The sequence below is a fragment of the Pan paniscus genome, chromosome 5 (genome assembly GCF_029289425.2).
Source record: "Pan paniscus chromosome 5, NHGRI_mPanPan1-v2.0_pri, whole genome shotgun sequence".
Lineage (NCBI taxonomy): Eukaryota > Metazoa > Chordata > Mammalia > Primates > Hominidae > Pan > Pan paniscus.
Window position 1 is genome coordinate 157,129,357 of NC_073254.2, and position 12,520 is coordinate 157,141,876.

The window sequence follows — 12,520 nt, forward strand, 5'->3', positions numbered from 1 at the left end:
TCCCTGCCGTACTCTTCAGCCTTTCCCACTCCACAGTGGTCCTGGGCTCCATTTAGCTAATGCCTCTTCCTCTTCCATTTTCACACCCAGTTTCCAGTGAGCTGGAGAAAGATTTTGAGCCTGTCAAACCACATGATTCCTTAAAAAGATGAATGGGGAAGACACTCCTTTTGAGCTACATTAGATCTTTTTCACGTTGTCTTTGAAATCTGATTGAAGCAGGTCATCTGTTCTCTGTCTATGATTCGTTATATCATTCTTCTTACCATTTTTTTTTTACTACATGTGTTTAGAGATACTAAAATTATACATGAAAGAACAAAAAAGTCATGTTCCATAGTGAGCAGGTCTGTGCAAACCTACCCTTAAAGTCCAAGGAAGCTGAGAGGTCAAAGAAAAAGGCTGACATATCCAGTTTCTCAGAAAGAAACATTTCGTAGGGACTTATGAACAGAGCCATGTGTGTGTCCTGGACAGTGGCAAGACAAGATGGTGGACCCTCATGCCATTACCCTGTAGACCTGAAGAAGGAATTAAGGAAATCAACTATAACCTAATAGTAGTAGTAGTAATAGAAATTTTAAAATCCTCTTAAAGTTGCTGCAAAGTGTGACCCCCCCCACCTTACACTCAAGTTAAAAGGGAATATTAACAGCCTGTCTTCTCTCTGTGGACAGTGGACCTTATCTATACTTCCCAAATCCACATTCCTCCGAGTTTATTACAGGCCCAGTGAGTTCCTGCATGACTGCAGGGTCACAAGACTGATAAGTTTAGGTTGCAAGACATGTCTTTCTCAAAATGTAACAAATGTTGTAATGCTGCCTTTGTTTCTTGCTTCTGTATCTCGCTTCCTGCCTCATGTAGTTCCCACCTTAAGATGTTTAAAAGTAGGAAAAGCCCTTTGCTCAGGGCTCAGACTTTCTGGACATATGTCCTACTGATCACCTTAATTTAGTAAACTCTCCTGAACCTTTTTCGGTCTCTCCAATCTTTGGTCGTCCCACAACATTTCCGGGGGCCAGTCCGGGATTGGAGATGGCAGATTTTCGTCTCCTTTGCCTGTGGGTTAGAGCCCCAGGACATGGGAAATCTGGGGTCCTTGGTGCCACCGGGAGAGTTTTAGCCCAGAAGGAGAACAGCCCTTCCACGTTCTGGAGCCTTCCTCCAACAGTGCAAATGGAACCAGTGGAAAGGGTTGCAGGACAGTCACAGGAACAGCGCATAGACATATGAACTGCAGTAAGGTTTGGGCCCTAAGGCAAGACCCGTCCCATAAGGATGGAAGGGGAGCCTGGTCACCTCCAAGGGCATGACAACTAGTCTGACCCGAGGGGGTTGGGACAATGGGAGAGGCCCATTGATTCAGATGAAACTCACACCCTAATTGACACCAGACGTAAGTGGGGCTCATGAGTCGGTCAGAAAGGAAAACCATTTTGGGGATGGGGGAGGTATGTGAAAGTGTGTAAAAGAGACGGTCTCAGGAGAGACCAAGGCGGGGTTGATGTAGGGAGGCACAGATCTCTTAGCGTGGACTGTGTGCTCCCAGGCGAGTGTGGGAAAAACCAGACCTAGGACACTGCATACGGCCCAGAGGACCAGCTCCACAGCTGCAGCTAGCTGTGACAGGCATGCTCCTGGCTAAGCAGTGTCCAAACCTCCTGTAATAGGACCCAGTCTGGTGGATCCAAGAGTGAAAGTGAGAGTGAAAGTGCATCACAAGGGAGGAAACAGGAGGAAAAGCGTCAAAGCCTATTCCACTGGAGTGCGTGCTGAAAAACTTTAAAAAAAGTTTTAATGGTGATTATGGGGTTAAGCTAACTTCACAGAAACTGAGAACTTTTTTGAGATAAAATAGCCATCTTTTAATGTAGGGTGGCCAGCCAAGGGGACAATAGACAGGGAGATAATTGGCCGAGTGTTTCGGGTGGTCACCAGGCTTGGAGAACAGCCCGGGCACCTGGATCAGTTTCCGTATATTGACTCCTGGCTAAGTATAATTCAGACCCTCCCTAAGTGGCTGCAGGCCTACTTTGAGATCTACCGTAAGACTCTAATGGCCAAGACAAAACCAGGAACAATCGAAAGAAACTGCAAGGCATCAGAAAAAGAAAAGTCACAGGAAAAGCAGTAAAAACCTGTCCTACAGGCCCCACCTGAAGAGTTAGAAATTCCACCCCACTATGCACCAATTTATCCACCTCTGGCAAAGCTTAGACAGAAGGCTGCCCCGGCTGCCTCCGGAGACTCAGACTCAGAAGGAAGCACCCCTCAGGCAACACCACGCAGAGAGGAGCCAGAGACCTTGACTGAAAAGCCAAGGGAGGAACTCCAGGGTGATGAGGTCGGCCGCCTTAGGTCGGTCCATGCCCAAGCAATGCAGATGCCACTCTGAGAAACATGGGGACAAATTTATTTGAATGCACAGAATGAAGTCCAAGGGGGAGAACACCTCTTCTTTTATCAGCCCTTCTCTACTACTGATCTCTTAAATTGGAGACAACATACTCCCTCCTATAGAGAGAAGCCTCAGGCTCTTATAGATCTAATGCAGTCCATTTTCCTAACTCACAATCCTACCTGGGTTGATTGTAAACATTTTTTTCTGTCATTATTTAATATGGAAGAGCACCATAGAGTTATACAAGCCGCTCTCCAGTGGCTGGAGAAAAATGCACCTTCAAGCACAGGAGATATCAGGCAGTATACACAACAAGCACTCCTGATAGAGGCTGACCCAGGCTGGGACCCTAACCAGGCTCAAGGGCTACAAGTTTGCAGCAGTATTGAGAGGCACTCCTAAATGGAATAAATGCTGGAGAGAAAAAGGCCACCAATATCGGAAAGGTCTCAGAGGTTCGCCAGAAGCCAGATAAAAGTCCCGGTGAATTTTATGAGAGGCTGTGCGAGGCTTACCAGCTTTACATGCCACTTGACCCAGAGGCTGCAGGTAATCAGTGTATGGTTAATGTGGCATTTGTAAGCCAGGCGCAAGAAGACATCGGAAGTTAGAAGCGTTTGAAGGTGTGAATATTACCCAGCTTATCCAGGTGGCTACTAAGGTGTTTGTAAATCAGAAGGAGGAGGCCAAGAGAAAAGCTAGATGCAGAGCTAAGGAAAAGGCAGACTTGCTGGCGGTGGCCTTAGTTGGAAGAGAAACTGGTTTTGTGAGAGGATGTGGTTGTGGTTGCGGTCATGATAGAGGACAAACTAGGTAAAACCAGGAAGCTAAGCCAGGACAAGAGGGCCAACCTAGGCTTAAGGGAGATCAATGTGTGAGATGCAAACAGATGGGACACTAGAAGAATGAATGCCAAATTTTCCGGTGCCCTTGTTAGGAAGAGATTTCCTCCAGAAATTGCAAGCACAAATCTCCTTTATACCAGAAGGGGACATGACTCTAAATCTAGGTCAAAGAAAAGCCATGATAAAGACCCTTACTGTCCCAACAACAGAGGAATGGTAATAATTTGGGTGCCCCACACGGTTGTCACCCTGATGGAGCAGAGGGGACATTGCTGGCTTTCTAACCCTAGAATGTTAAGATATCAAGGACTTTTGTGTAAAATCCCCTACATAACCTTGGAGACTATGAATACTCTAAATCCAGCCACACTGCTGCTGATAGAATGGGCGGAGCATGGAAAGCCCCCATTGTGTGGCCCAGGGTATCACTGTTGTGTGGAAACTGTGGATGAAGTTTTCTCAAGCTGAAAAGACTTGAAGGACTAGCCCTTAAAAGACCCACATGTTAAATACTTTGCTGATGGAAGCAGCTTCATATCTAAAGGTTTATCAGATGGGCTGGATATGCAGTGGTAACACTGAATTCAGCAGCTGAAACCTGCCCTCTGCCGGCCGGAACTGTGGCCCAAAGAGCTGAGATAATAGCTGTCACTAGGGTGTTGCTTTTGGCCAAAGAAAGTTGGTAAACATCTATACTGACTCAAGGTATGCCTTTGACACTTTGCATGCCCATGGAGCCATATATAAGGAAAGAGGATTGTTAACTACTGAAGGAAAGGAAATCAAAAATAAAAAGGAAATAGAGCAGCTCTTAGAAGCTGTATGGGCTCCAAAAGAAGTAGCAGTCATCCATTGCAAACGGCATCAAACAGGAGGACATGACAAGGCTAGAGAAAACAGAAAGGCAGAAAGAGAAGCCAAAAGAGCTGCAATGACAGCGATAACTAAGAAGGAAGAGGAAACACTTACCATGCCCTTATTGGAGCTTCCTCTTACAGAACCCCCTAACTACTCCTCTAATGAAAAGGCTTGGTTTGAGCAGGAAAGTGGAAGTTACCAGAAAGGAAGTTGGTGGAAGTTCTCAAATGGGAGGCTCGCCAGCTATCCCAGAAGCAATAGCCCCTGGTTCATAAAACAGTTTCATCAAGGAACACATATGGGAAAAACTGCATTAGAGACTCTTGTAGGATGGCATTTCTATTGCTGAGCCTAACTGCCATCACTCGAGCCATTTATGAGTAATGTTTAACTTGTGCCCCAAACAATCCACAGCAGGGGCCAACATGGCCCCCAGGGATTCAAGAAACTGGAGCTACACCCTGTGAAAACCTGCATGTGGGCTTTACTGAGCTGCCTCGAGCCGGAGGCTACCGGTACATGCTAGTGTTTGTCTGCACTTTCTCAGGGTGGGTCGAGGCATTTCCCACCAGGACAAAGAAAGCTCAGGAAGTAACCAGAATCTTACTAAAGGACATTATTCCTAGATTTCGACTGTCTCTAACTTTAGGATCAGACAATGGCCCAACATTTGTGGCAGAAATAGTACAACAGCTAACACACAGGTTAAAAATCAAATGAAAACTGCATACAGCTTATCACCCACAGAGTTCTGGAAAGTTGAAAGAATAAACCGGACACTCAAACAGCTGTTAAAAAAGTTTTGCCATGAAACTCATCTAAGATGGGATCAGGTGCTGCCCATGGTCCTTCTCTGAGTCAGGTGCACCGCTACTAAATTAACTGGGTATTCACCCTATAAGATAGTGTTTGGCTGACACCCTGATCATAACTCAGATAAAAGGGGATTTAAAAAATTGGGGAATTAACCTTAAGAAGGCAAATGCAAGCCTTAGGTGAGGTCTCGCAGGAAATGCAAGGATGGGTAAGAGAAAGAATATCTGTTAGCCTCACAGATGCAGTACATCCCTTCTAACCTGGAGACTCTGTCTGGGTCAAACAATGGAACCCAACCACTTTAGGGCCTTTATGGGATAGTCCCCATATTGTGATCTTGTCTACTCCCACTGCTGTTAAAGTTGCAGGTATCATACCTTGGGTTCATCATAACCGGCTGAAACCAGCAGCAGCAACCACCCAGGACCAGTGGACAAGTCAACAAAACCCAGACCACCCAACATGGCTGATCCTGTGGTGAAACCAAGCCACTGCTGACAAGGACAACTGCCCTGCTTCAACCACACCAGAGGCTGGTTGGTCCATGCACGGCTGAAGCTTGAGGAAACATCGAGCCCTGTTCTAGTCACACAAATGGAAGCTGACTAGTCTATGCATGGACTAGAAAGGTGCCCAGAAAGGTGCCCACGCATAGTATAAGTTTAATCATATTAGTAATACTGAAGCCACTGACACTTTCACCTATGGTTATAAAAGGGGACCAGGATGACTGTCATCACTGTACGATAGAAGCCTGGTCTGGAAAAGGTGTGACTAAAACTCTGTTATACCAGACCTACTATGAGTGTACAGGGACTCATACAGGAACTTGTTGTTTATAACCAGACTAGTTACTCGGTCTGTGATCCTGGAAACGGGCAGCCCCAAATATGTTATGACCCAGAGTTCTTGCCCTATGACTTCTTATTTGAAGTCCAAATTTGGTGAACCCCTAATGCCATCATATACAAACCCCACAGAAACTGGGGTCAGTAAACTTGTAAACAAAACGCAAGTATTCACTTACTCGCATAAAGGGCCTGTCTCCATATATTTTGATGCCTGCCAAGCTGCACGTCTCAGTAAACTAAATAATATTTGGACCATCTGTAAAAATCTAGGACAAGAAAGAGTCAGCAGAAGAGCCACCAAGGCCATAATAGGAGAGTCCGAAAAAGAGTGCCCTGATTGTGATAATCAGTGGACCACACATGAATTTAATCAGCACCTATACACAGGAAGGGCTGCTCTGTTTGCCAGCCAAGAGGAGAAGATAGGGTAGACAACTGGAACATGCTACCCACTCAATCTGACAATACTAAAGCCAAATATGCCTTTCTGGACTAAAGGGCATAAAGGATTACTAACCTTTGATCAGGCAGGAGCTCTCCTAGGACTTGGTATTCCTCTGGTCATCACAAAGAATACCCGAAGGACTCAAGTTCAACTTAGCCCAATACAACAGTTCAGGTTTTATAAATCTTTCAATGAACACTTTAATCCTGAAGTATCAAAAATTCAAATTCCTCCTATATCAACTGAAAATCTGTTTGTCCAGCTAGCCAGAAGTATTGCTAACAATTTAGGAGTTACTTCCTGTTATGTATGTGGAGGTGCTAATATGAGAGATCAATGGCCCTGGGAAGCCAGAGAATTGATGCTACAAGACAATTTTACCTTGCCTGAATTTGTTACAAAATTCAATGCAAATCCAAGTGTTTGGCTATTAAGGAACCCCATCATTGGAAAATACTGTATTGCCTGTTGGGGCAAGTCCTTTCAGAACCAGGTAGGGGAAACAACTTGCCTAGGTCAACAATATTTTGAAGAATCTGAGAACAGAACACAATGGAGAAGCTTTATAGACGATTCTTCTGTGTCACTTTAATCCCTTTTTGCAGTTCCCAACACTAAATCAATCATGGTACCAATTAGATGCTCCAACTGTTTGGAGAGCACCTGCAGGGTTATATAGGATCTGTGGAACAAAGGCTTATCAATTACTAACCGATAAATGGACAGGGGCATGTATATTAGGAACAATAAGGCCATTCTTTTTGCTACTCCCCCTGCAGCAAGGGGAAGATCTAAGCTATCTGGTCTATGATGAAGGCAGAAAAAGAGTCAAAAGAAATGTGTTTACAAAAATAAGTACTGAGGAAAAAATAAATACTAACATTAAAAAGGACATTGAAATAGGGGGCTGGAAAGATAATAAATGGGCCCCTGAAAGAATTATCAAATACTACGGACTGGCCACCTGGGCACAAGATGGGTCATGGGGATACTGTACTCCTATTTATATGTTAAACCACATCATAAGTTTGCAAGCAGTTCTGGAAATTATAGTCAATGAAACAGCCCAAGCCTCAGACTTGCTAGCCATACAGGCAACCCAGATGAGAGATGCCATTTATCAGAACAGGTTAGTACTGAATTATGTTTTAGCTTCAGAAGGGGGTTTGTGGAAAACTTAATTTAACAAATTGCTGCTTACAAATTGATGACAATGGAAAAGCTCTCATGGAAATCACTGCCAGGATGCGGAAGTTAGCTCATGTTCCGGTTCAGACATGGTCTGGTTGGAACCCGAGTTCACTCTTTGGAGGATGGTTTTCATGGTTTGGAGGCTTTAAAACTGTAATACTAGGCTTTGTGGCCATAATAGGTGGATGCCTACTGCTTCCCTGTCTCTTGCCATTTCTAATCGGAAGCATCCAATCCACCATAGACTCAATGGTAGACAGACATACCACCACCCGAATAACGGCTCTGCAAAAGTACCAACTGGTATCCCAAGATGAGTATGTACCCACTCAAGAAGAAATAGCTAACTGTGGTGCTCTTTATTAATCTACATTTGTGTTGAGCACCAAAAGGGGGAAATGAAGAAGGAATTAATGAAATCAACTATAACCTAATAGTAGTAGTAATATAAATTTTAAAATCCTTTTAAAGTTCCTGCAAAATGTGACCCCTGCCTTACATTCATGTTAAAAGGGAATATTAACAGCCCGTCTTCTCTCTGTGGACAGTGGACCTTATCTATACTCCCCAACTCCACATTCCTCAAAGTTTATTACAGGCCCAGTGAGTTCCTGCATGACTGCAGGGTCACAAGACTGATAAGTTTAGGTTGCAAGACATGTCTTTCTCAAAATGTAACAAATGTTGTAATGCTGCCTTTGTTTCTTGCTTCTGTAACTTGATTCCCGCCTCACGTAGTTCCCACCTTAAGATATTTAAAAGTAGGAAAAGCCCATTGTTTGGGGCTCAGACTAGCTGAGCCGGTGATCACCTTAATTTAATAAACTTTCCTGAACTTTCGGTCTCTTCAGTCTTTGATCATCCCGCAACAGACCCAGGGCTTACATACCACCGGGAAAGGGCCTGTGTGATTCAGAAGGGATGTATATGACAATTGAAGTATCATAACATCAAGGTGGTTTTGACATACAGGCAGGACTTATGACAAGTATGTGTTCTCATACAAGGAACAATAGATAAACTAGAAATCTTAGAAGCCTTCCTGGAAAAGGATTAATCAGAAGTCAACATGGCAGATTAGCATCTAAAAATGAAGTTGCTTCAGCCTCCACAAGTCATAAAGGATTTTTTGTTGTTGTTAAAAAGAGAGGCTCTTTAGATCAAAAGGGGAAATGTATACTGGTTTCTATTTTCTCTTGTATAGTCTCTTTCAAGTTCTTGGTAGAATAGCTCTTTTAGTAAGGAATAATGATGGCTGCTAAGCAGTATCCATCCATGCAGCTATCCAATAACATTTCACAAATATTTGCTGTCCTACCATAAACTAGGAATTAGTCTCAGCAGCAAGGATGCAGCAGCAGATAAGAGAGACATTGCCCCTGCCTTCCTTAAGCTTGCTTCTCAAGGGAAAAGTAGAAAATAAGGAGCTACAGCAGGGTTACAACTTCTATTCATCTAACCTTCTCTGTCTTTTTCTTCTCCTTCTTAAATGGGAGATGAAAAGTTTCAGAAGCTGGCTTGCAAAGCCACTTTGCCTCCCACCCTCCATCACAACCATTAACCAAGACTAGAATGTAGGAGGGGAAGCAGGTAAAATGAAAGTGCTAAAAGGAGAGGGTTGGGTGCTGCTGATGTGGAGGCAGAGTCTTCAAAGAGAAAGGGAAGAATGGCCTTCTGCATACAGACAGCAGCAGAGGAGTTGTTCTCAAGTGTAGACCCTCCATCCCAACCCCATGACCCAGCACCTGTGAACATTTCTAGACACTTGGGTGCCTGAGACTGTGAGGCCTTGGGTGGAGCTGGGGCCACGCAGGGAAAACCTTATTCCTGATCAAAGGGTCTTAGAAGAGAGCTTATCAGAAATTTCCTCAGAAACCAGATCCCAGTGGACCAGGCCACTATCAATTTTCATTTAACAAATTTCAGTTATTGGAGGGCAGTTGCGCTGCATGCTTTCTGAGGCCAGCCCTACATGGAAAGGTTTGTGTGGATAACATCAGGTTTCCCAGTGCTTCTGTTCTACGGCAGTCTTCTGGATCCAGGCTTGTATCTCCTCCAGCTGAAGTTTTTGGTGCTTATAAGGTAGCTTCTGCTTTGAAAGAAGAAACATGCAGCACGTTTTATGTTCCCTTTTCACCTCTTCCTGCTCCTTAGCTTGCAACCTTCTCAGCATTGTTATTCACTTCCCTGCTAATGTTTACCACTTCACATTTACTTTGGTATTTAAATGGGGGATGATAATCTGGGTTTGCACTATTGATATTCAATGGCTTCAATACCAATAGATCTCATTTTGAAGCCACCAAATTGCTCCAAGTTCCAGCTAAGAATAAAAGGAAAATATTTAAATTCGAGGTTTTATGATGAGAGCAGCAGAGAATGAAATTGAGGTTTCCACTGGGTTGCTGACTTTGTCAAACAAATGAGGGGAAATTAGGGGGAGTGGGATAAGCAAAACATATTTAAGAACTGAATTCTCCCCAAAACATGAGCTTTGGTGCTCTGTGAAATTTCACAAACCAGACCAGTTCTGTCACTGTTCAATTAGCTCTAGTTGTGTAATAGAACCTGCATAAGAGCCAACACTGTCAACAAGGCCTCAGGGTAGATGAAAAGATAAAATTAAATTCTAATTTCCCATCAATCTGGAAGCAGAAGAATTTGTACAGAATTGTTTCAAATGAAATGCTGTTTTGTTTGGGAAGTAAGAAAGTTTTAGTCACTAGGGGATCTCCGCTCTGCCTCCTTTCAGGCATGAAATGCTGGCTTCATTCCCTGCCCTCCCCCGACCTCAGCCCCACTCCGCAGCAGGGAGAGACCACCTTGACGGTGACAATGGGTATTTCCATCATCGTGTTGACTCTGGAGAGAACTTGCTTAAGCCCCTGTCTTGAACAGATTTGATTCTCTTCTTCCTTTCTTCTTGTGGCTTCCAGCAGACCAACCATTTATCTAATTAAGGAATCATTGTTCATTGTTTTTAGGTGTGATATGGAATTTTGGTTATTATTTTTATTTTTTTTTAGAGCTACCTATTATAGTACTACAGATGAAATGGTGTCATGTCTGGGATTTGCTTCAAAATAATACAAAGGCCTGGGAAACGGGGTTACCATCCATGAGCTGATAATTGTTGAAATTGGGTGTCAGGTTTATTATACTCTACTTTTGTATGTACTTAAAATTGTTCATAACAAAGAAAAAAGATTTTTAAAGTTTATCTACAAGATGTGGCCAGACACGGTGGCTCACACCTGTAATCTCAGCACTTTGGGAGGCGGAGGTGGGTGGATCATTTGAGGTGTGGAGTTCCAGACCAGCCTGGCCAACATGGTGCAACCCCGTCTGTACTAAAAATACAAAAATTAGCCAGGCGTGACGGTGTGTGCCTGTAATCCCAGTTACTCAGTGGGGCTGAGGCAGGATAATTGCTTGAGTCAAGGAGGTGAGGTTTGCAGTGAGCTGAGATCGCGCCACTGCCCTCCAGTCTGGGCAGCGATAAAGCGAGAGTCCATCTCAAAAAAATAAATAAATAAATAAATAAAGTTTACCTACAAGATGCTGTCTTCCTTTTGGTAATTTTAATGCCATTTTAGTGTCAATAATAAGATCTAATAATTATGGGACACCATGTTATGTTTTTCCCATATTTTGTCTTTGTTAATCCTCTTATGAAGTCTAGGAGATTGGTATTATTATTCATTTGATGTTACAGATGAAGAAACTGAGACATAGATAGAGAGGTGGAGAGAACTTGACCAGGGCTCTATAGTGAGTAGTGGTAAAGTGAGGACTGAAATCAAATCTGGTTAGCCTCAGGGCCTGAGGAGTATTATGAAACTCCTCTTGTGTTATTCTTTGCTTGTAATAGACATTCCATAAAGGGATAGAATGATGCCAAAGAACATTTATCCATTGGCTTCTCGAATTGTTTATTCAGTCAAACAAATGTTTATTGAGAATCTGTTATATGCCAGGCACTGTGTTAGACATCGGGGATGCAGAAATGAACAAGACTACAGAGCCAGCCCTCAGGGAACCAACAGCATTTTCTTCAACCAGGTCTTGGTAGCAAAGGGCTAAGTGTTTCTTATTGTTTTTCAGAGAAGTGTTTAAAAACTGGTGTTCAGTATGACTTTGGTGCTGTCCATTGAAGGGAAGTCAGAGCAACTGTGTTTCTGCTAGGCCCTTTCCTTCATCCTATGATTTGGTGGGCAGCTGAGCATCTTTTAAAAGTTTCATCATGAATGATAATCTGAACACCACCCTTCTCCCTCTCTGGAAAACTATAGAGCTGTAGAGCCAACAACAGGGAAACAACTTGTTCTTTCTTATTTGCTGGGACCTTAATAGCTCCACCGAGTAATATCCATGTCCTTTAAGCAGTTCGGCATTCTGGAAATAATTGGCATGCAAAAATTCAAAATGGTTTGTGAACTTGAATTCAGAAAAGAAAAAGAAACATTGTTATTCACACACAGGTGATAAGCACAATGACTAATCTGAGTTTTTGGACTGTGATCACTAATACATTATTTAAAATCTCCACTCATAGGACATAGGGCTTAATGAGGTTAACCTTTCCTGCTCTTCACTTTTATTTTTCTGGATAAAAGATGCTATTGATTTTGCTTTGATTATTCTTTAAAAAATTTTTTTAAATTTATTTCTGAAAACCAAAACGTAAAGGAGTGGTAACATTTAAAAAATATTTATTTTTTTTATTTCAATAGCTGTGCAATAGTGCAAGTGGTTTTTGGTTACCTGGATGGATTGCACAGTGGTGAAGTCTGAGATATTATTGCATCTCTTACCCGAGTAATGTACATTGTACCCAATATGTAGCTTTCATTATTTTTCACCCAAGGTCACCTTGAAACCCCTACCAGATATCATCAATCATTATGCCCATGCACCGGTATGTTTGTATGTATTGTTTGATCCTGAAAATATCTTCATGGCATAACCAGAATCCAACTGGTTTTCACCTCCTCCACTGTACCCATTTGGGTAACCTGCTATCATCATCTCTTGTGTGGACTGTGGCCATAGCCTCCTTACTGGTCTGCCTGCCTCTGTCACCGTTCTCTGCATCAGGTGGAGTGTTCCT

General features: G+C 43.1%; 1 protein-coding gene across 3 annotated transcripts in view; it reads right to left on the reverse strand.

Annotated features, from left to right (window-relative positions):
• Positions 1-11,197, reverse strand: part of IL22RA2 (interleukin 22 receptor subunit alpha 2) — a 29,691-nt gene extending 18,494 nt beyond the window's left edge. For all 3 annotated transcript variants that reach the window (XM_057302666.1, XM_003827696.4, XM_003827697.4), the window contains exon 1: positions 10,966-11,197. The gene's annotated coding sequence lies outside the window, so the exon portion shown is untranslated. The remainder of the gene's footprint in view (positions 1-10,965) is intronic.
• Between the last annotated feature and the right edge of the window lie 1,323 nt (positions 11,198-12,520).